The following is a 26571-nucleotide window of genomic DNA, read 5'->3' as shown; positions in this document are numbered from 1 at the left end:
CCCATAGGCTCAACACTGGGTCACATCGCTGCAGACGTAGCAAATCTGAAATCGCTGCAACCCTTAAAAACGCTAAGATGCCGGTTAGCAACCTCAGAAAAGATGAGCGTTTTGAATTTCATGAATTAAAAAAGAGGGATGACATTGTCATCCTCTCAGCCGACAAAGGCAATGCCACTGTCATCATGGATAAAATAGAATATAACAACAAAATTCAAGAATTACTCAACGATGGCAGCTGTACAAAAATAAAGAGATCCCACCAACAGCCTCGTCATACAAACCAACAAAATAATTTCTGATTCAACCGCATTAATTGATCAAACAAAACAGTTCTCGTTGAAACCTTCTGCTGCCAGGCCACCAAGATTATACGGCTTACCAAAAATACATAAAGTAGATACACCCCTTCGTTCCATCGTCTCTACTATAAACTCCCCCACCTACAAACTGGCTCGTTTTCTGTCTGAAATCCTGCGGCCTTTCACTGGAAAAAACACCTCTGTGGTATAAAATTCCACTCACCTGGTATCGACAATCACGGGTATTTCCCTGTCCCCAGACGACCTGCTTGTCAGTTTTGATGTAGTTTCCTTATTCACCAAAGTTCCTGTACCTGACACCATCGCAATCATTGAAGACTTGGTTCATCAAGGACTAAACACTAAGGTACCCCCCCCCCTGGTGAGACACTGCTTAACAAATTCATATTTCACTTGGAATGGAACTTTCTACAAACAAACTGAGGGCACCCCAATGGGCCCCCCCTATCTCCGGTTGTAGCCAACATTTTCATGGAGAAATTTGAGAGTGACACCATCCAGACTGCTACTCTGCGCCCAACCTTATGGAAGAGGTACGTGGATGACACTTTTGTCATCTGGCCACATGGCCGGCCTGCTCTAGACCAATTCCTCGACCACATCAATTCCATACACCCAGATATCAGATTTACCATGGAAGTCGAAAAAGATAGCAAGCTACCTTTTTTGGATGTCCTAATAAAAAAGAGACCTGATGGTTCAATGAGCCACTCTGTCTACAGGAAAGCTACCCATAAGGATGCTTATCTGAAATCGGATTCCCAACACCATCCATCACAGAAGAATTATCTCATCAAGACTCTGCACCATAGAGCCCAATGCATATCCGACCAGGAACACATAGCCAGTGAACTCAAGCACGTATACCAAGCTCTTAAGGCTAATGGTTACTCCGACTACACAATCCGCAAAGCTATCACTCCAACCATGAAGAAGGACCCTCTTGAGGAGCATTTCAAAAACATCACTTTACCCTACATTGCGGGGATCACAAAAAAGATATCCAAAATCTTGAATAAACACAAGATCCAGGTCCGATTCAACACATGACATAAAATCCATGATCTGGTTCCGTCTGTAAAAGATGTGATTCCGGACATACAGTACCCTGGCGTCTACAAACTAAGTTGCCTCTGTGGTAGTAGTTACATTGGAGAAACCAAACGACATGTGTCGGAATGCATGCGTGAACACAAAGCAGACCTAAGACACGGTAGGACCAACACCTCGGCCGTGGCAGATCACTGTTATAATTCAGTAGGCTCACATGACATTGACTTCTCCAAGACGGAGGTTCTTTGCAAGCCATCTGGCTACCATGAGAGATTCGTTCATGAGGCTATCCAAATATACAAACACAGAAACAATTTCAACCGAGAAGATGGATTCTGGCTTAGCAATCATTGGAAGGATTTGATAAACCATTTCTGGTCTTAATTGATTGTTCACGCTTACGGTGGCTTTCAGACCGCATCCATTATTTTCGTCTCACCCCTCCTCTTTTCCGAACATAGATGGACTCGTCTATCTGAATAACTACCAAATCGCTCTCCGTGGTGGTAACGTTAAAAAAAAAACGCCACTTTTTTCAAATATTCTTGCTGTGGTTTTCACACCTGATGATGATTGCTTGTGTTGCAGTCGAAACGTCGTGAGAATTGTATTGTTTTATATTTTATTGTTTCCCTTCTACGTGACTTTACCGAAAGAACCTAGAATATGAATCCCTGCAGTCACGAAAGCTTTAAATTAAAACAACCCAGAGACTCAATAATGCCCACAAACTCAACACTCCCCATAGACTCAACACTACTCAGAGACTCAACACTACCCATAGACTTAAGACGACCAAGAGACTCAACACTACCCAGAGACTCAACACTGCCCATAGACTCAACACTGCCCATAGACTCAACACTACCCATAGACTCATCACTACCCAGAGACTCAACACTGCCCATAGATTTTGATTTAAAGCTTTCGTGACTGCAAGGATTCATCTTATTGGTTCTTTCGATATTTTGTTGTATTGTTTTATTCTCATTCTACGCGACTTTACCGAAAGAACCAAGAAGATGACTGCCCATAGACTTACCACTACCCATAGACTCAACACTACCCATAGACTCAACACTACCCAGAGACTCAACACCCCCCATAGACTCAACATTACCCATAGACTCAACACTACCCAGAGACTCAACACCACCCATAGCCTCAACACTACTCATAGACCCAACACCACCCATAGACTCAACACTGCCCATAGACTCAACACTGCCCATAGACTCAACACTACCCATAGACTCAACACTACCCATAGACCCATAGACTAACCACAGACTTAACACTACCCAGAGACTCAACACTACCCAGAGACTCAACACTACCCAGAGACTCAACACTGCCCAGAGACTCAACACTACCCAGAGACTCAACACTGCCCATAAACTCAACACTGCCCAGAGACTCAACACTACCCATAAACTCAACATTAGCCATAGACTTAATACTAACCCAGCGACTCAACACTACCCATAGACTCAACACTGCCCATAGACTCAACACTACCCAGAGACTCAACACTACCCATAGACCCAACACTACCCATAGACCCAACACTACCCATAGACTCAACACTGCCCATAGACTCAACACTGCCCATAGACTCAACACTACCCCGCGACTCAACACTAACCTAGATTTAAAGCTTTCGTGACTGCTAGGATCCATACTCTTTGGTTCTATTGGGTAAAGTCACATAGGTGAAAATATGTGACTTTACCCAATAGAACCAAAGAGTATCAACACTAACCATAACCTCAACACTATCCAGAGACTCAACACTACCCATAGACTCAACACTACCCATAGACCCAACACTACCCACAGACTCAACACTACCCATAGACTGATCACTGCCCATAGACTCAACACTACCCATAGGCTCAACACTGGGTCACATCGCTGCAGACGTAGCAAATCTGAAATCGCTGCAACCCTTAAAAACGCTAAGATGCCGGTTAGCAACCTCAGAAAAGATGAGCGTTTTGAATTTCATGAATTAAAAAAGAGGGATGACATTGTCATCCTCTCAGCCGACAAAGGCAATGCCACTGTCATCATGGATAAAATAGAATATAACAACAAAATTCAAGAATTACTCAACGATGGCAGCTGTACAAAAATAAAGAGATCCCACCAACAGCCTCGTCATACAAACCAACAAAATAATTTCTGATTCAACCGCATTAATTGATCAAACAAAACAGTTCTCGTTGAAACCTTCTGCTGCCAGGCCACCAAGATTATACGGCTTACCAAAAATACATAAAGTAGATACACCCCTTCGTTCCATCGTCTCTACTATAAACTCCCCCACCTACAAACTGGCTCGTTTTCTGTCTGAAATCCTGCGGCCTTTCACTGGAAAAAACACCTCTGTGGTATAAAATTCCACTCACCTGGTATCGACAATCACGGGTATTTCCCTGTCCCCAGACGACCTGCTTGTCAGTTTTGATGTAGTTTCCTTATTCACCAAAGTTCCTGTACCTGACACCATCGCAATCATTGAAGACTTGGTTCATCAAGGACTAAACACTAAGGTACCCCCCCCCTGGTGAGACACTGCTTAACAAATTCATATTTCACTTGGAATGGAACTTTCTACAAACAAACTGAGGGCACCCCAATGGGCCCCCCCTATCTCCGGTTGTAGCCAACATTTTCATGGAGAAATTTGAGAGTGACACCATCCAGACTGCTACTCTGCGCCCAACCTTATGGAAGAGGTACGTGGATGACACTTTTGTCATCTGGCCACATGGCCGGCCTGCTCTAGACCAATTCCTCGACCACATCAATTCCATACACCCAGATATCAGATTTACCATGGAAGTCGAAAAAGATAGCAAGCTACCTTTTTTGGATGTCCTAATAAAAAAGAGACCTGATGGTTCAATGAGCCACTCTGTCTACAGGAAAGCTACCCATAAGGATGCTTATCTGAAATCGGATTCCCAACACCATCCATCACAGAAGAATTATCTCATCAAGACTCTGCACCATAGAGCCCAATGCATATCCGACCAGGAACACATAGCCAGTGAACTCAAGCACGTATACCAAGCTCTTAAGGCTAATGGTTACTCCGACTACACAATCCGCAAAGCTATCACTCCAACCATGAAGAAGGACCCTCTTGAGGAGCATTTCAAAAACATCACTTTACCCTACATTGCGGGGATCACAAAAAAGATATCCAAAATCTTGAATAAACACAAGATCCAGGTCCGATTCAACACATGACATAAAATCCATGATCTGGTTCCGTCTGTAAAAGATGTGATTCCGGACATACAGTACCCTGGCGTCTACAAACTAAGTTGCCTCTGTGGTAGTAGTTACATTGGAGAAACCAAACGACATGTGTCGGAATGCATGCGTGAACACAAAGCAGACCTAAGACACGGTAGGACCAACACCTCGGCCGTGGCAGATCACTGTTATAATTCAGTAGGCTCACATGACATTGACTTCTCCAAGACGGAGGTTCTTTGCAAGCCATCTGGCTACCATGAGAGATTCGTTCATGAGGCTATCCAAATATACAAACACAGAAACAATTTCAACCGAGAAGATGGATTCTGGCTTAGCAATCATTGGAAGGATTTGATAAACCATTTCGGGTCTTAATTGATTGTTCACGCTTACGGTGGCTTTCAGACCGCATCCATTATTTTCGTCTCACCCCTCCTCTTTTCCGAACAAAGATGGACTCGTCTATCTGAATAACTACCAAATCGCTCTCCGTGGTGGTAACGTTAAAAAAAACCCGCCACTTTTTTCAAATATTCTTGCTGTGGTTTTCACACCTGATGATGATTGCTTGTGTTGCAGTCGAAACGTCGTGAGAATTGTATTGTTTTATATTTTATTGTTTCCCTTCTACGTGACTTTACCGAAAGAACCTAGAATATGAATCCCTGCAGTCACGAAAGCTTTAAATTAAAACAACCCAGAGACTCAATAATGCCCACAAACTCAACACTCCCCATAGACTCAACACTACTCAGAGACTCAACACTACCCATAGACTTAAGACGACCAAGAGACTCAACACTACCCAGAGACTCAACACTGCCCATAGACTCAACACTGCCCATAGACTCAACACTACCCATAGACTCATCACTACCCAGAGACTCAACACTGCCCATAGATTTTGATTTAAAGCTTTCGTGACTGCAAGGATTCATCTTATTGGTTCTTTCGATATTTTGTTGTATTGTTTTATTCTCATTCTACGCGACTTTACCGAAAGAACCAAGAAGATGACTGCCCATAGACTTACCACTACCCATAGACTCAACACTACCCATAGACTCAACACTACCCAGAGACTCAACACCCCCCATAGACTCAACATTACCCATAGACTCAACACTACCCAGAGACTCAACACCACCCATAGCCTCAACACTACTCATAGACCCAACACCACCCATAGACTCAACACTGCCCATAGACTCAACACTGCCCATAGACTCAACACTACCCATAGACTCAACACTACCCATAGACCCATAGACTAACCACAGACTTAACACTACCCAGAGACTCAACACTACCCAGAGACTCAACACTACCCAGAGACTCAACACTGCCCAGAGACTCAACACTACCCAGAGACTCAACACTGCCCATAAACTCAACACTGCCCAGAGACTCAACACTACCCATAAACTCAACATTAGCCATAGACTTAATACTAACCCAGCGACTCAACACTACCCATAGACTCAACACTGCCCATAGACTCAACACTACCCAGAGACTCAACACTACCCATAGACCCAACACTACCCATAGACTCAACACTGCCCATAGACTCAACACTGCCCATAGACTCAACACTACCCATATACTCAACACTACCCCGCGACTCAACACTAACCTAGATTTAAAGCTTTCGTGACTGCTAGGATCCATACTCTTTGGTTCTATTGGGTAAAGTCACGTAGGTGAAAATACGTGACTTTACCCAATAGAACCAAAGAGTATCAACACTAACCATAACCTCAACACTATCCAGAGACTCAACACTACCCATAGACTCAACACTACCCATAGACCCAACACTACCCACAGACTCAACACTACCCATAGACTGATCACTGCCCATAGACTCAACACTACCCATAGGCTCAACACTGGGTCACATCGCTGCAGACGTAGCAAATCTGAAATCGCTGCAACCCTTAAAAACGCTAAGATGCCGGTTAGCAACCTCAGAAAAGATGAGCGTTTTGAATTTCATGAATTAAAAAAGAGGGATGACATTGTCATCCTCTCAGCCGACAAAGGCAATGCCACTGTCATCATGGATAAAATAGAATATAACAACAAAATTCAAGAATTACTCAACGATGGCAGCTGTACAAAAATAAAGAGATCCCACCAACAGCCTCGTCATACAAACCAACAAAATAATTTCTGATTCAACCGCATTAATTGATCAAACAAAACAGTTCTCGTTGAAACCTTCTGCTGCCAGGCCACCAAGATTATACGGCTTACCAAAAATACATAAAGTAGATACACCCCTTCGTTCCATCGTCTCTACTATAAACTTCCCCACCTACAAACTGGCTCGTTTTCTGTCTGAAATCCTGCGGCCTTTCACTGGAAAAAACACCTCTGTGGTATAAAATTCCACTCACCTGGTATCGACAATCACGGGTATTTCCCTGTCCCCAGACGACCTGCTTGTCAGTTTTGATGTAGTTTCCTTATTCACCAAAGTTCCTGTACCTGACACCATCGCAATCATTGAAGACTTGGTTCATCAAGGACTAAACACTAAGGACCCCACCCCCTGGTGAGACACTGCTTAACAAATTCATATTTCACTTGAAATGGAAATTTCTACAAAAAAACTGAGGGCACCCCAATGGGCCCCCCCTATCTCCGGTTGTAGCCAACATTTTCATGGAGAAATTTGAGAGTGACACCATCCAGACTGCTACTCTGCGCCCAACCTTATGGAAGAGGTACGTGGATGACACTTTTGTCATCTGGCCACATGGCCGGCCTGCTCTAGACCAATTCCTCGACCACATCAATTCCATACACCCAGATATCAGATTTACCATGGAAGTCGAAAAAGATAGCAAGCTACCTTTTTTGGATGTCCTAATAAAAAAGAGACCTGATGGTTCAATGAGCCACTCTGTCTACAGGAAAGCTACCCATAAGGATGCTTATCTGAAATCGGATTCCCAACACCATCCATCACAGAAGAATTCTCTCATCAAGACTCTGCACCATAGAGCCCAATGCATATCCGACCAGGAACACATAACCAGTGAACTCAAGCACGTATACCAAGCTCTTAAGGCTAATGGTTACTCCGACTACACAATCCGCAAAGCTATCACTCCAACCATGAAGAAGGACCCTCTTGAGGAGCATTTCAAAAACATCACTTTACCCTACATTGCGGGGATCACAAAAAAGATATCCAAAATCTTGAATAAACACAAGATCCAGGTCCGATTCAACACATGACATAAAATCCATGATCTGGTTCCGTCTGTAAAAGATGTGATTCCGGACATACAGTACCCTGGCGTCTACAAACTAAGTTGCCTCTGTGGTAGTAGTTACATTGGAGAAACCAAACGACATGTGTCGGAATGCATGCGTGAACACAAAGCAGACCTAAGACACGGTAGGACCAACACCTCGGCCGTGGCAGATCACTGTTATAATTCAGTAGGCTCACATGACATTGACTTCTCCAAGACGGAGGTTCTTTGCAAGCCATCTGGCTACCATGAGAGATTCGTTCATGAGGCTATCCAAATATACAAACACAGAAACAATTTCAACCGAGAAGATGGATTCTGGCTTAGCAATCATTGGAAGGATTTGATAAACCATTTCGGGTCTTAATTGATTGTTCACGCTTACGGTGGCTTTCAGACCGCATCCATTATTTTCGTCTCACCCCTCCTCTTTTCCGAACATAGATGGACTCGTCTATCTGAATAACTACCAAATCGCTCTCCGTGGTGGTAACGTTAAAAAAAACCCGCCACTTTTTTCAAATATTCTTGCTGTGGTTTTCACACCTGATGATGATTGCTTGTGTTGCAGTCGAAACGTCGTGAGAATTGTATTGTTTTATATTTTATTGTTTCCCTTCTACGTGACTTTACCGAAATAACCTAGAATATGAATCCCTGCAGTCATGAAAGCTTTAAATTAAAACAACCCAGAGACTCAATAATGCCCACAAACTCAACACTCCCCATAGACTCAACACTACTCAGAGACTCAACACTACCCATAGACTTAAGACGACCAAGAGACTCAACACTGCCCAGACTCAACACTACCCAGAGACTTAACACTACCCATAGACTCAACATTACCCAGAGACTCAACAATGCCCATAGAATCAACACTACCCATAGACTAAACACTACCCAGAGATTGAACACTGCCCAGAGACTCAACACTACCCAGAGACTCAACATTACCCAGAGACTCAATACTACCCAGAGACTCAACACTACCCAGAGACTCAACACTGCCCATAGACTCAACACTACCCAGAGACTCAACACTGCCCATAGACTCAACACTACCCATAGACTCATCACTACCCATAGACTCAACTTTACCCAGAGACTCAACAATGCCCATATAATCAACACCCCCCCATAGACTCAACACTACCCAGAGACTCAACACTACCCATAGACTCAACACTACCCATAGACTAAACACTACCCAGAGATTGAACACTGCCCAGAGACTCAACACTACCCAGAGACTCAACATTACCCAGAGACTCAATACTACCCAGAGACTCAACACTACCCAGAGACTCAACACTGCCCATAGACTCAACACTACCCAGAGACTCAACACTGACCATAGACTCAACACTGCCCACAGACTCAACACTACCCATAGACTCATCACTTCCCAGAGACTCAACACTGCCCATAGATTTTGATTTAAAGATTTCGTGACTGCAAGGATTCATGTTATTGGTTCTTTCGATATTTTGTTTTATTGTTTTATTCTCATTCTACGTGACTTTACCGAAAGAACCAAAGAATGCTGCCCATAGACTCAACACTACCCATAGACTAAACACTGCCCATAGACTCAACACCCCCCATAGACTCAACACTACCCATAGACTCAACACTACCCATAGACTCAACACTACCCATAGACTCAACACTACCCAGAGACTCAACACTGCCCATAGACTCAACACTGCCCATAGACTCAACACTACCCAGAGACTCAACACTGCCCATAGACTCAACACTGCCCATAGACTCAACACTACCCATAGACTCATCACTACCCAGAGACTCAACACTGCCCATAGATTTTGATTTAAAGCTTTCGTGACTGCAAGGATTCATCTTATTGGTTCTTTCGATATTTTGTTGTATTGTTTTATTCTCATTCTACGCGACTTTACCGAAAGAACCAAGAAGATGACTGCCCATAGACTTACCACTACCCATAGACTCAACACTACCCATAGACTCAACACTACCCAGAGACTCAACACCCCCCATAGACTCAACATTACCCATAGACTCAACACTACCCAGAGACTCAACACCACCCATAGCCTCAACACTACTCATAGACCCAACACCACCCATAGACTCAACACTGCCCATAGATTTCGATTTAAAGCTTTCGTGACTGCAAGGATTCATATTCTTTGGTTCTTTCGGTAAAGTCATGTAGAATGAGAATTAAATAATAAATTGATAAAATAAAATAACACAATAATATTCTTATTTTATCAATTTATTATTTTATTCTCATTCTACGTGACTTTACCGAAAGAACCAAAGAATGCTGCCCATAGACTCAACACTACCCATAGACTAAACACTGCCCATAGACTCAACACCCCCCATAGACTCAACACTACCCATAGACTCAACACTACCCATAGACTCAACACTACCCATAGATATAGGAATAGGTTTTACCCTTTTAACTGGCACAAAAACTGACACATTTATTCAAGGCATCATGTTTGCAATAACCACAACACAAGCAAAATGCAAACAAAAAAGACAACTCTGATAATAATATGCACTGTCCTTGAGTTTGATTGGTCCACACCCGAGACGGCTTTTCTTAGAGCCTAGTCTCCATTGGTGTTGGACCATAAGACGCGAAAAGGCGTACAACTCAAAAACAGCGCACTATCAGAGTATTGAGGGCTCGGGGTGAGCATTTACATTATGAGACCTCCTTTGCCAGTAACAAGATATAGGAATAGGTTTTACCCTTTTAACTGGCACAAAAACTGACACCTTTATTCAAAGCATCATATTTGTCTTTTTTGTTTGCATTTTGACTGCTTGTGTTGTGGTTATTGCAAACATGATGCCTTGAATAAAGGTGTCAGTTTTTGTGCCAGTTAAAAGGGTAAAACCTATTCCTACATCTTGTTACTGGCAAAGGAGGTCTCATAATGTAAATGCTCACCCCGAGCCCTCAATACTCTGATATTGCGCTGTTTTTGAGTTGTACGCCTTTTGGCGTCTTCTGGTCCAACACCAATGGAGACTATGCTCTAAGAAAAGCCGTCTCGGGTGTGTACCAATCAAACTCAAGGACAGTGCATATTATTATCAGAGTTGTCTTTTTTGTTTGCATTTTAACTGCCCATAGACTCAACACTACCCATAGACTAAACACTGCCCATAGACTCAACACCCCCCATAGACTCAACACTACCCAGAGACTCAACAATGCCCATAGTTTTCTACACACCACTGCACGAGGTACTCATTTGAGGGTGAGGCTGAGTCGACCTATGGGAGGAGGCCTCCAGTTACCGCTGAAAGCTTTCGCGACCAATGTGACCCATAATGGAGTTTTTTGTTGGTTAGATCGTGTCAATATATTTTTTTTGTTAAACCCGCCACCACCCGACACGGCCAATTAGTGAAGAGTTTGTCAAGTAAACAAAACGTTCCAAATTTGTTACCATGACAGCACCAACTGGTTGTGTGTTGGAGAGTGAAATCACCACAGCATTTACAATTAGATTACGACGTTTCACCAGTAAGCATCGTCAGGCGATAGATAGATTTATGGAGGAATCATCCTCCTGCTTCGTTCTTAGAGGGATAGATGTAAACATAGTAGTTACATATAACTGCTATGTATATTTATTTTACCAAGTATGGCCCCACTGAGCTGCTATATAGACAAATCCATGCGACCATGGGGAGCGATTGAGAGAAGCAAACTTCAAATATACAGCAGCAGGCATTACCTGGATGGGGATCTAACCCAAGATTCCACCCACTCTGCAGCATAGGATATCATATAAATTCCACTCACTCACTCTGCAGAACAGGGGGATATGATACAAACTGAACTCACACCACTTTGAAGAGCAGGGGGACAACATACAAACTCCACTCTCTCACTCTGTAGAATACGGGGAGATCATACAAACTCCACTCTCTCACTCTGTAGAACAGGGGGAGATCATGCAAACTCCACTCTCTCACTCTGTAGAACAAGGGAAGATCATACAAACTCCACTCTCTCACTCTGTAGAACACGAGGATATCATACAAACTCCACTCTCTCACTCTGTAGAACAGGGGGAGATCATGCAAACTCCACTCTCTCACACTGTAGAACAGGGGGAGATCATGCAATCTCCACTTTCTCACTCTGTAGAACAGGGGGAGATCATGCAAACTCCACTCTCTCACTCTGTAGAACAGGAGGAGATCATGCAAACGCCACACTCTCATGAAAAGACAGCCTTCAACAGGCTGCCAGGGCAAGTGCCGTATGTGAGCCGCTATAAAGGCTGGCACAGGACACGAGGGGGATGGGTGGCCAGGACCACGCCCGGCCGCCTTTGTCTCACCAGTGATAATGTTTACTACATACCCCACGAGCTATGCAATTGACGCTGAGTCGTCCTAGGGGAGGCCCCAGACCGGTTCAAATAATTGTCAAATATGTTGTGTGAGAGCAGGAATCGAACATGGGTCTCAGCCGGGTTCGTAGCGCAGCGCGCTAACCGCTACTACACTACAGCTCATCACATGCACTCGCATACCAAGACAAAGATCCAAAGTATAGCCTTAACAGACCATTGGGGCAAGTGCTCTTAGCGAGCACCTATTAAGGCCGGCGCTGTGGCATACGAGGGGGCGGGGTGGCCAGCATTACTCGCGACCACCTTTGTCTACCTAGTGGTGATATTTACACACCCCACCAAGTACTCATTTGAGGCTGAATCGACCTAGGAGAATCCGAGTACCGATTCAGATAATATAATCGCGATCACTGGTGTTGGCCGTGAGCCGGAATCGAACTCAGGTCGCGAGGTTCGTCGCGCAGCGTAGCGCTAGCTACTACACTTACAACAACAATCGCCATTTGCCACTAAGTGATGGTGACGTCACCACGGCGCTTGTGCCAGGCTATGTGCACGTTAAGGCCACGTGAAGTGTCGAACGCCTGCTGTCAGGAGGTCACAGAGCAGACCCAGGTGCGATGAGTCGACTGACTGAGAGGACTGGCCGATGCACCACCTGTGTCCCCTACTGTACCAAATTGCTGTGATTTAGCCACCCGGCGCTCTGCTCGTTGTGAGTGTCGCTCCTCTGCATTACATTGTTGTTGGAGGGCGACTGCCTCTAACTGCCCAGTAGCAGCAGCATTAGTGTCCTTCATGAGCCTCTTCCATAGAGGCCGATTTTGACACCACTAGTATCAGCCATCGACAAGTCCACTCAGATCCACGTCCTCCTGTACATCACTCCATCTCTGCTCAAGCCCATGCCACACCCATTTAGCCCCCTATAGCCAGCCAAACAAAAGCTGTCTAGATATGTGGTAGCTAGGAATGTGGGCTACATCAATCTGCCAACATAGCCTTGCTTGCCGAAGGAGCTGACCTTTGGGACTTTGTCCAGATTCTTTAAGTATTTGTGAGCTCCTCACACAATCCAGCCTGGTTAAAGCCAGGATGGATCATAGACAGGCTAGCCTAAATGTTTCGAACTGGCGCAGATGTGCCATTAGGGGGGTCAACGTTTCGCAAGCGTATAGAAGGGAGTGCATGACCATGGCTGAGAATACCCGAAGCTTCTTGTGGAGCGACAAACCAGGTAGCTTCCACACAGCGTTACGCAACCGATTAAAAGACATTGCCTCTCGACTGATTCGGAGTGAGACCTCTGCTGTTAAACCGGAGCCTGTCATGAGCACACTCCCAAGGTATGAGAAACTCTCCATTCTCTCCACAACTGCCCTATCACCAATTGGAAGTTGTGGGAGTGGAATGTCCGATGGTACAAAATACACAGACAGGTGCTTAGTTTTGGTGGGGCAGATTGTAAGGCCCCACCTCTTAGTGGCAAGCTCTAGGTTCAGCAGCAGTGCCTCAAACTCCTCCTCTGAGTAAACAGTAATCACCAGATCATCAGCATACCTAACATGGTTGAATATGGAGCCATCCCTTGACCACACCCAGACATCGATTAGCCTCCCACTGTATCTGTACCAGATGGAAATTCATCCGGTACAGCAACTGAAGGCTTTACAAACTATGTGGTCAAAATAGATGTAAAATAATGTGGGAGCTAGAGAGAACATTCCTGAGCTAGAGAGAACATTCCTGACGCACCCCATAGTGAACAGGGAATGGCTCCGACTCTCGGCCATGTAGTTGACCCGGGCCTGCTCACCATTATGAAGGTCCTTAATGATCGTGAGCAGAAAGCCAGGGACTCCGAATGCACGAAGAACAGCCCACAGCGCAGGCCTGCTGATGGTACCATAGGCCTTGGCCAGGTCAATAAATCCAAGATGTAAGTCCTGTTGAAATACCCTACACATCTGCTGGAGCAGACAGACAGAAAATATGGCATCTGTGCAGGACCACTCTTTCCTGAAACCGCATTGGGGCTCCGCAGGACTTTCCTCAGTGTGCCAGGCAAGAAGATGTTTAATGATTCTTTTGCCAGGACCTTTCCCGGCACACTGAGGAGGGAAATGCCCCTGTCGTTGTTACAGTCTTGCGGTCCCCCTTCTTAAAGAAGTGGACCACCAGGGCATCCTTCCAATCCCGTGGAACCTGTCCAGGGTCCAGACTGTTATTATGATGTCATGTAGGGCAGTTTGCGCACAAACTCCACCCTCCCTCAGCATTTCCCTTGGGAAATTTCTCTGCTCAGTGCTTTTCGTGGTCTCAGACTCTGGATCGCCTTCAGTACTTCCTCAACAGTAAGCACCACAGCCATTCACTCACAGGGGGTGATTACTTCTTCCAATATTTGAGGCACAGCAGCCTCAGCAGGGTTATTCCCACTTTGCCCCATGATGTTTTCCATGCTGAGGGAATTTCCCTCCCCCAACACCTCAGATAAATGCTCAGAACATTTGCAAACCTGTTCCTGGGGGTCGGAGATCAGATCATATTTCTTTCGCCTAATGATGGTGATAGGTGTGGTACTGCAAGTTACTATTTTCATGGAGTTAAATAGTGAGTTGTGATCGCAGGCTACTGAGGCAGACTCCATCTCCTCAGCAACCCGCGACCACTACCCATCCTTGCAGCGCCTCACGGCTCTCCAAATCTCCGAGCGAAGGCTGCATTAAGTTATAATTCTCTGACATGGGATGGTGTAGACCCTACACTACACACACACATACTAAACACACTGCACACACACTACACGCACACACACTACACACACACTCCACACACAAACTACACACACACTACACGTACAATACACACACTACAAACACACTACACACAAATTATATACGCACACACTACACACACTACACTCGCACACTACAAACACACTACACACAATATACACACACACACTACACACACTGCATATACTACACACACACTATAGACACATGCACAATACAAACTACACACACTACACACACTACACACACACTACATACACACACACTGCACACAGGGCTCAGTGTGTCTCGCTGATCTCGTCAACGATCATCACGCGAACTCGGCTTGGTCATCCTCGAAGCAGCAGCAGCATCGGCGGCTTTTGGCTGCGAGCCGTAAAACAATGAAGGTCACCGCGTCATTGTGCACCGCTTGTAGATGCTATCAATACACTCTACACTACACTATACACTACTATACACTAAAATTCGATTAAAAGCTTTCTACACTACTATACACTACACTCTACACTACACTATACTATACACTACACTATACACTACACTCTACACTAGACTATACACTACACTATACACTACACTATACACTACTATACACTACACTACTATACACTACACTATACACTACTATATAGTACTATACAATACTCTATACACTTCACTATATAGTATACAACACTAGTATACACTCCACCTTTATACACTAAACTATACACTACTATACACTATTCTATATATGTAGTGGAGTACGAAGGTGCGTTGTGGAAACAGCGTGATTACATGATCACACAGTACGGGTTATCTTGGGTAAGCCTGTAGTGAAGGCGAATACAGTGCAGGTTATGTTGGGGCAATTAAGCTGGGGTAGCCGTGGACGGCTGTGAGTGGTTGGTGCTGTTGCCGGGGCTGGAGAGGCGTCTGGAAGTCTGGCGAGAAACAGGTGCGACGGTCACGCGGAGCGCCGTTGGGACGCGGGTTAATTAATTGGGGGTGTAATGAGCGCGGGTATAATGGGCGAGAGGGGAGTTGAGTTCAAGAGCTGAGAGCTTGGAGATGGGTTTAAGTTGGAGAATTTGAGGGAATTGAAGTGTGGAGAGTTTGGAAGACAGAGTTTGAGAGACAGAGTTTGGAAGACAGAGTTTGAGAGACAGAGTTGGAGTTAAGAGTTGAAGGGTGGAGTTGCTGAGTGCAAAGACGCTGTATGTGAAGTCGCTGTGTGCGAAGACGCTGTGTGCGAAGTCGCTGTGTGCGAAGACGCTGTGTGCGAAGATGCTGTCTGCGGAGTTGCTGAGTGCGGAGTTGCTGAGTGCGGAGTTGCTGAGTGCGGAGTCGCTGAGTGCGGAGTCAGCGAAGTAATCATGGGGAGTGGAGAGACAAAGGTGGCGAGCGAGTCGAGTGAAGCACGGCGAGCGAGCCGTGGCGAGCAGGATACTGTGGAATGTGGAGGACATGCTGCGAGTTTCTCTTTGTTTTTTTTCGGTAAAGTCACGTATAAATAAGAAATAATAAAATAACATAATAGCGTACGACGTTTCGGTTGCAACACAAGAAGCCATCATCAGGTACAGAAGAGCTAAATTTACGAGAGAGGGGAAACACATAACCCCAGATGTATATACAGACACCCAAGTAGGGGGAACTAACACAGACACAACAGGGGACACAGAGAGACAAGCATACCCAACAGACAGGGTTTAGCAAAATTTGGAAACCAAAGAGTAATTCCTGCAGTCACGAAAGCTTCGAACCAAGTCTTTCACTACCCATAGACTCAACAAAACCCACAGACTCAACACTACCCATAGACTCAACACTACCCATAGACTCAACACTACCCACAGACTCAACGCTACCCATAGACTGATCAGTGCCCATAGACTCAACACTACCCATAGACTCAATACTACCCATAGACTCAACACTACCCATAAACTGATCAATGCCCATAGACTCAACAGTACCCATAGGCTCAACACGACCCACAGACTCAACACTGCCCATAGACTCAACACTACCCATAGACTCAATACTACCCACAGACTCAACACTACCTACAGACTCAACACTACCCATAGACTCAACAAAACCCACAAACTCAACACTGCCCAGAGACTCACCACTACCCATAGACTCAACAATACCCTTAGACTCAACACTAGCCATAGACTCAACACTACCCATAGACTCAACACTCCCCGGAGACTCAACACTACCCATAGATTCATATTCTTATTTCTTTCGGTAAAGTCACGTAGAAGGGAAACAATAAAATAACAACAAAAATGCAATTCTCACGACGTTTCGACTGCAACACAAGCAATCATCATCAGGTGTGAAAACCACAGCAAAAAAAATTGAAAAAATGGCGGTGTTTTTAACGTTAGCACCACAGAGAGCGATTTGGTAGTTATTCAGATGGACGAGTCCATTATTTTCGGAAAAGAGGAGGGGGGAGACGAAAATAATGGATGCGGTCTGAAAGCCACCAATGATTGCTAAACCAGAATCCATCTTCTCGGTTGAAATTGTCTCTGTGTTTGTATATGTGGATAGCCTCATGAACGAATCTTTCATGGTATCCAGATGGCTTGCAAAGAATCTCTGTCTTGGAGAAGTCAATGTCATATGAGCCTACTGAATTATAACAGTCATCTGCCACGGGCGAAGTGTTGGTCCTACCATGTTTTAGGTCTGCTTTGTGTTCACGAATGCGGTCCGAGACATGTCGTTTGGTTTCTCCAATGTAATTACTACCACAGAGGCAACTTAGTTTGTAGACGCCAGGGTACGACCTATGAACTCAACACTACCCATTGACTCAACACTACCCATAGACTCAATACTACCTATAGACTCAACACTACCCATAGACTCAACACTACCCAAAGACTCAACACTACCCATAGAGACTCAACAATGCCCATAGACTCAACACTACCCATAGACTCAACACTACCCACAGACTCAACACTACCCATAGAATCAACACTACCCATAAACTCAACACTGCCCATAGACTTAACAATGCCCATGAACTCAACACTACCCACAGACTGCACACTACCCATAGACTCAACACTACCCGTAGACTCAACACTACCCATAGACTCAACACGACCCATGAACTCAACACTGCCCAAAGACTCAACAACACCCTCACACTCAACACTGCCGATAGACTCAACACTACCCATAGACTCAACACTGCCCATAGACTCAACGACACCCTTACACTCAACACTACCCATAGACTCACACTACACATAGACTCACAATACCCAAAGACGCAAAACTGCCCATAGACTCAAAACTGCCGATCGACCAAACACTACCCATAGACTCAACTATCCATTTACTCATTATCATCACCACCATCAGTACCACCATCAATACCACCATCATCTCAACCATCACCACCATCATCATCATCTTCACGATCAACACCAACACCACCATCATTACCACCCATGATCAGCATTATCACCACCATCAGCAAAACCAAAATAATAACCACCACCTTCATTACCATCATCAGCCACCATCATCACCATCCTCACTATCATCATCACCACCATCACCACCACCACCATCCTCATTATCATCACCACCATCATAATCATCACCATCACCACTATCACCACCATCATCACCACCATCACCACCATTATCACTATCATCACCATGACCACAAATATCACCACCACCATAATAACCATCACCTTCAGCACGACCGTCCTCACCATTACCACTACCATCATCACGAAGACAATTATCACTACCACCACCATCATCATCACAACCGCCACTATCACCACCATCACAATCATCACCACAATAATCACCATCACCATCAACGCCACTAACTCTATCATCACCACCATCATCACCACCAACACCATAATTACCACCATCATTGCCACCATCATCATCATTATCAGCACCACCATCCTCACCACCAACATAATGACCACCACCATCACCTTCACCACCACCACCACCATCCTCACTATGATCACCACCATCATCGCCACCAACATTAACATAATAATCACAACCCTCATCACCACCACCACCATCTTCACCATCACCACCACCACAATCATCACCACCACAATAACCACCACCATCACCTTCACCACCACCACCACCACCGTCCTCACTATCATCACCACCATCATCACCACCAACATCACCATCATAATCACCACCCTCAACACCACCACCATTTTCACCATCACCACCACCATCATCATCATGATCATCATCACCAACATCACCACCACCATCACCAGCACGGTCATCATCACCACCACAATCACCACCATCACCACCATCACCAATACCATCATCACCACCACAATCACCACCATCACCACCACCATCACCAATGCCATCATTACCACCTCCATCATCACCATCATCATAACGATCATCACCATCACCATCATCAGCGCCATTATCACCATCACCACCCCCATCACAACCACCATCACCATCATCATCACCATCATCACCATAACCACCAACATCACCACCAACACCATCATCAACACCACCACCATCATCACCACCATCATCACCATTAACATCACCACCAACACCATCATCAGTGCCATCATAACCATCACCACCACCATCCCCATCACAACCACTATCATCACCATTACTACCACCACTATCACCACCATCACCACCATCACCACCACAATCATCACCACCATAATCAATATCACAATCAACACCACTAACACTATCATCACCACCATCATCACCACCAACATCATCATTACCACCATCATCACCATCACCATTATCACCACCACCATCCTCACCACCAACATAATGACCAGCACAATCACCTTCACCACCACCACCACCATCCTCACTATCATCACCACCATCATCACCATCACGATTATCACCACCACCATCCTCACCACCAACATAATGACCACCAACATAATGACCACCACCATCACCTTCACCAGCATCATCCTCACTATCATCACCACCATCATCGCCACCAACATGACTATCATCACCACCATTACCAGCACCATCACCACCACGGTGATCATCACCACCACCACAATCATCACGACCATCATCACCATCACCACCACCATCACCAATATCATCACGACCACCACGATCATCATCACCACCACCATCATCATCACGATCATCACCATCATCACCACCACCATCACCAATACCATCATCACCACCACCATCACCACAACCATCACCACCACGATCATCATCACCATCCGCATCATCATCAACAATATCATCACCATCATCATCATCACGATCATCACCATCATCAGCGCCATTATCACCATCACCACCCCCATCACAAACACCATCATCACCATCATCACCACCAACATCACCACCAACATCACCACCAACACCATCATCACCACCACCACCATCATCATCACCACCAACACCATCATCAGTGCCATCATAACCATCAACACCACCACCATCCCCATCACAACCACTATCATCACCATTACCAACCACCACTATCACCACCATCACCACCACAATCATCACCACCAACACCATCATCACCACCACCACCATCATCATCACCACCAACACCATCATCAGTGCCATCATAACCATCACCACCACCACCATCCCCATCACAACCACTATCATCACCATTACCACCACCACTATCACCACCATCACCACCACAATCATCACCACCATAATCACCATCACAATCAACACCACTAACACTATCATCACTACCATCACCACCAAAACCATCATTACCACCATCATCACCATTATCATCACCACCATCTTCACCACCAACATAATGACCACCACAATCACCTTCACCACCACCATCCTCACTATCATCACCAACATTATCACCATCACCATTATCACCACCACCATCCTCACCACCAACATAATGACCACCACCATCACCAGCACCATCCTCACTATCACCACCACCATCATCACCACCATCACCATCACCACCACGGTGATCATCACCACCACCACAATCATCACGACCATCATCACCACCACCATCACCAATATCATCATCATCACTACCACGATCATCATCACCACCACCATCATCACCATCATCATCACGATCATCACCATCATCACCACCATCACCACCACCATCACCACCACGATCATAATCACTATCCGCATCATCACCAACAATATCATCACCACCACCATCATCATCACGATCATCACCATCACCATCATCAGCGCCATTATCACCATCACCACCCCCATCACAAACACCATCATCACCATCACCATCATCACCATCATCAGCACCACCACCATCATCATCACCACCAACACCATCATCAGTGCCATCATAACCATCACCACCACCATCCCCATCACAACCACTATCATCACCATTACCACCACCACTATCACCACCACAATCATCACCACCATAATCACCATCACAATCAACACCACTAACACTATCATCACCACCATCACCACCAACACCATCATTACCACCATCATCACCATCACCATTATCACCACCACCATCCTCACCACCAACATAATGACCACCACCATCGCATTCACCAGCACCATCCTCACTATCATCACCACCATCATCGCCACCAACATGACCATCATAACCACCATCACCAGCACCATCACCACCACGGTGATCATCACCACCACTATCAACACCATCACCACCACCACCACAATCATCACGACCATCATCACCATCACCACCACCATCACCACTAACATCATCACCATCATCATCACGATCATCACCACCACCACCACCATCACCAATACCATCATCACCAACACCGTCATCACCACGATCATCATCACCATCCGCATCATCACCAACAATATCATCACCACCACCATCTTCACCATCATCATCACGATCATCACCATCATCAGCGCCATTATCACCATCACCACCCCCATCACAAACACCATCATCAACACCACCACCATCATCACCACCATCATCACTATCACCACCATCACCATCATCAACATCATCACCACCACAATCATCACCACCATTATCACAATCACAATCAACACCACTTACACTATCATCACCACCATCACCACCAACACCATCATTACCACAATCATCACCATCGCCATTATCACCACCACCATCCTCACCACCAACATAAAGACCACCACCATCACCTTCACCATTACCACCATCCTCATTATCATTACCACCATCATCATCATAATCATCATCACCACCATCAACACCACTGTGATCATCACCACTACCACTATCACCATCACCACCAATACCATCATCACCACCATCATCACCACCAACACCATCATTACCACCATCATCACCATCACCATTATCACCACCACCATCCTCACCACCAACATAATGACCACCACAATCACCTTCACCACCACCACCATCCTCACTATCATCACCACCATCATCACCATTATCACCACAACCATCCTCATCACCAACATAATGACCATCACCACCACCATCACCACCACGGTGATCATCACCACCACTACCACTATCACCACCATCACCACCACCACAATCATCACGACCATCATCACCATCCTCATTATCACCAACAATATCATCACCATCATCACCACCAACATCACCACCGACATCACCACCAACAGCATCATCAACAGCATCATCAACACCACCACCATCACCACCACCATCACCACCACGATCATCATCACTATCCGCATCATCACCAACAATATCATCACCACCACCATCATCATCACGATCATCACCATCACCATCATCAGCGCCATTATCACCATCACCACCCCCATCACAAACACCATCATCACCATCACCATCATCACCATCATCAGCACCACCACCATCATCATCACCACCAACACCATCATCAGTGCCATCATAACCATCACCACCACCATCCCCATCACAACCACTATCATCACCATTACCACCACCACTATCACCACCACAATCATCACCACCATAATCACCATCACAATCAACACCACTAACACTATCATCACCACCATCACCACCAACACCATCATTACCACCATCATCACCATCACCATTATCACCACCACCATCCTCACCACCAACATAATGACCACCACCATCGCATTCACCAGCACCATCCTCACTATCATCACCACCATCATCGCCACCAACATGACCATCATAACCACCATCACCAGCACCATCACCACCACGGTGATCATCACCACCACTATCAACACCATCACCACCACCACCACAATCATCACGACCATCATCACCATCACCACCACCATCACCACTAACATCATCACCATCATCATCACGATCATCACCACCACCACCACCATCACCAATACCATCATCACCAACACCGTCATCACCACGATCATCATCACCATCCGCATCATCACCAACAATATCATCACCACCACCATCTTCACCATCATCATCACGATCATCACCATCATCAGCGCCATTATCACCATCACCACCCCCATCACAAACACCATCATCAACACCACCACCATCATCACCACCATCATCACTATCACCACCATCACCATCATCAACATCATCACCACCACAATCATCACCACCATTATCACAATCACAATCAACACCACTTACACTATCATCACCACCATCACCACCAACACCATCATTACCACAATCATCACCATCGCCATTATCACCACCACCATCCTCACCACCAACATAAAGACCACCACCATCACCTTCACCATTACCACCATCCTCATTATCATTACCACCATCATCATCATAATCATCATCACCACCATCAACACCACTGTGATCATCACCACTACCACTATCACCATCACCACCAATACCATCATCACCACCATCATCACCACCAACACCATCATTACCACCATCATCACCATCACCATTATCACCACCACCATCCTCACCACCAACATAATGACCACCACAATCACCTTCACCACCACCACCATCCTCACTATCATCACCACCATCATCACCATTATCACCACAACCATCCTCATCACCAACATAATAACCATCACCACCACCATCACCACCACGGTGATCATCACCACCACTACCACTATCACCACCATCACCACCACCACAATCATCACGACCATCATCACCATCCTCATTATCACCAACAATATCATCACCATCATCACCACCAACATCACCACCGACATCACCACCAACAGCATCATCAACAGCATCATCAACACCACCACCATCACCACCATCATCACCATCATCATCACCACCACCAACATCACCACCAACATCACCACCAACACCATCATCATCACCACCAACACCACCATAATCACCACCATCATCAACACCATCACCATGACCATCTCCTTCATCACCATCACCACCACCATCACCACCACGATCATCATCACCACCAGCACCACCACCATGACCATCACCATGATCACCATCAAAACCATCCCCATCATAACCACCATCATCACCATCAACACCATCACCATGACCATCACCATCATCACCATCATCATCACCACTATCATCACCACCATCACCGCAATCATCACCACCATCATCACCACCATCATCACCATCATCATCACCATCATCACAACCATCACCACCATCCCACTGCTAATGTAAGCGGCACGCACGGAGGAGGGGAATTCCTCGGTCACGTGACGCTTGGGACGTGGGCTGCATGCTGATGGTGGTGGTGACGATGGTGATGGCAGTGACGGTGGTGGTGATGATTTTGGTGGTGATGATGATGGTAGAAGTCATGATGATGATGGTGGTGATGATGATAATGGTAGTGGTGACTGTAGTGGTGATGGTGATGATGTTGGTGATGGTGTTCGTGATGATTGTGGTGGTGATGGTGGTGATGATGGTGATAATGGTGGTCGTGATGATAGTGATGATGGTGATGGTGGTCGTGATGATGGTAGTGATGATAGTGATGATGATAGTGATGATGGTGGTCTTGGTGATGGTGATGATGGTGGTAATGGTTGTCACGGGAACCAAAACCAGACAGTAACACAATGCACGCATCCGTATCTCTCCCCGTGTCTCTGTCTCTCGGTGTGTCTGTGTCTCTCCCCGTGTCTCTGTGTCTCTCCCCGTGTCTCTGTGTCTCTCCCCGTGTCTCTGTGTCTCCCCGTATCTCCCCCCTGTCTCTCCCTAAGTCCCTCCCTGTGTCTGCGCGTGTCTCCCCATGTCTTTCCCTGTTTCTCCCCGTGTCTCCCCCCGTGTCTCACCCCATGTCTCCCCTGTCTATCCCGTGTATCTGTGTCTCCTCCCCGTCTCTCCCCCGCATATCCCCGCGTGTCTCCCACCGCGTCTCCCACCGCGTCTCCTCCCGTGTTTCTCCCAAATCCCCCCCCCCCCACCCCGTGTCTCCCTCGTGTCTCCCCCGTGTCTCCAAGTGTCTCTCCCCCATGCCCCCCCCCCCCGTCCGTGTCTCCCACCGCGTCTCCCACCGTGTCTCCGCGTGTCTCACCTCGCTTCTCGCTGTCTCCGCTGCACGATGAAAACCCACGGACTGAAAAATGAGATCTCAACCCCCTCCCGCTCTCTCTCGCTCCCTCTCTTTCTCTCGCTCTCTCTCTCTCTCCGCACCTCTCTCCCACGTTCTCTCTCCTACGGCTCCCTCCTTCTCTCGCTCTCTTGTAACCTTCTCTCCCTCTCTCCCTTTCTCCCTCTCTCTCCCACGCTCCCTCTCTTTTTGATTACGATCAGAGGAAACAAGAAGATGCTCGGTGTAGTCGACACTTTGCTTCGTTCATCATTTCGTTTTTTTCAATGCTTTGCTTTATGTACCCCCCCCCCCCCCCTTTTTAAATGAACGATTTCACAAAAGATTTCACGATCTCCTCTCCTCCTTCTTACCCCTTCCTCTCTCTCTCTCTCTACCCCCCTCTCTCTTTACTCCCTCTCTATGTCGATGTTCCCCCTGTTTTCTATGTAATATTTGTAAAAGAAATTACTACGACAAGTGCTGCATCTGCACCCAGCCCTTCTCGCTTACCCCTCCCTCTCTCCCCCCTCTCTCGCTCTATTTTTTTAGATCAAAAGAAACATTCCAAAAATTAATCAGTGATTCGGCGATTTCTTTCGTTCATCCTGTCGGTATTTTTCATGGCCTTTTTTCAGAGGTGGGGTGGGGGGGGTCTCTCTGTCTTTTTTAAATACAAGACACGCAACATTTACACGGTGCAAACACAACAACAACAACAACCACCTCGGAAACCTCACGCCCCCCCCCTCTCCATCGGCCATCGAACATGAAGCACACTCCTCTAGCCCAACGCGTCAAGAGAGATGGGGACACCTCCTGTCAACCGAGCTTAGAGCAACATTTAGCCACGTTCGGACAGAAAACCTAGGGGCTTTTGAAGATGCGACAGTGGCTTGTTTGAACGATTTCCTTCAATGGAAAAT

At 46.1% G+C, this 26571-nt stretch overlaps 1 protein-coding gene across 1 annotated transcript in view; it reads right to left on the bottom strand.

Moving 5' to 3' along the window:
- Positions 1–25956, bottom strand: part of LOC116957315 (voltage-dependent calcium channel gamma-5 subunit-like) — a gene marked incomplete at its 3' end in the record, with an annotated part of 39429 nt that extends 13473 nt beyond the window's left edge. Inside the window, exon 1 of the mRNA XM_032979395.2 lies at positions 25631–25956. The remainder of the gene's footprint in view (positions 1–25630) is intronic.
- Between the last annotated feature and the right edge of the window lie 615 nt (positions 25957–26571).

This window comes from Petromyzon marinus, chromosome 72 (genome assembly GCF_048934315.1).
Source record: "Petromyzon marinus isolate PM22_M1 ecotype Great Lakes invasive population chromosome 72, UKy_Petmar_22M1.pri1.0, whole genome shotgun sequence".
NCBI classification, from domain to species: Eukaryota; Metazoa; Chordata; class Hyperoartia; order Petromyzontiformes; family Petromyzontidae; genus Petromyzon; species Petromyzon marinus.
Note: the sequence above shows the minus strand (reverse complement) of the source record. Positions and strands in the feature narration are given on the sequence as shown.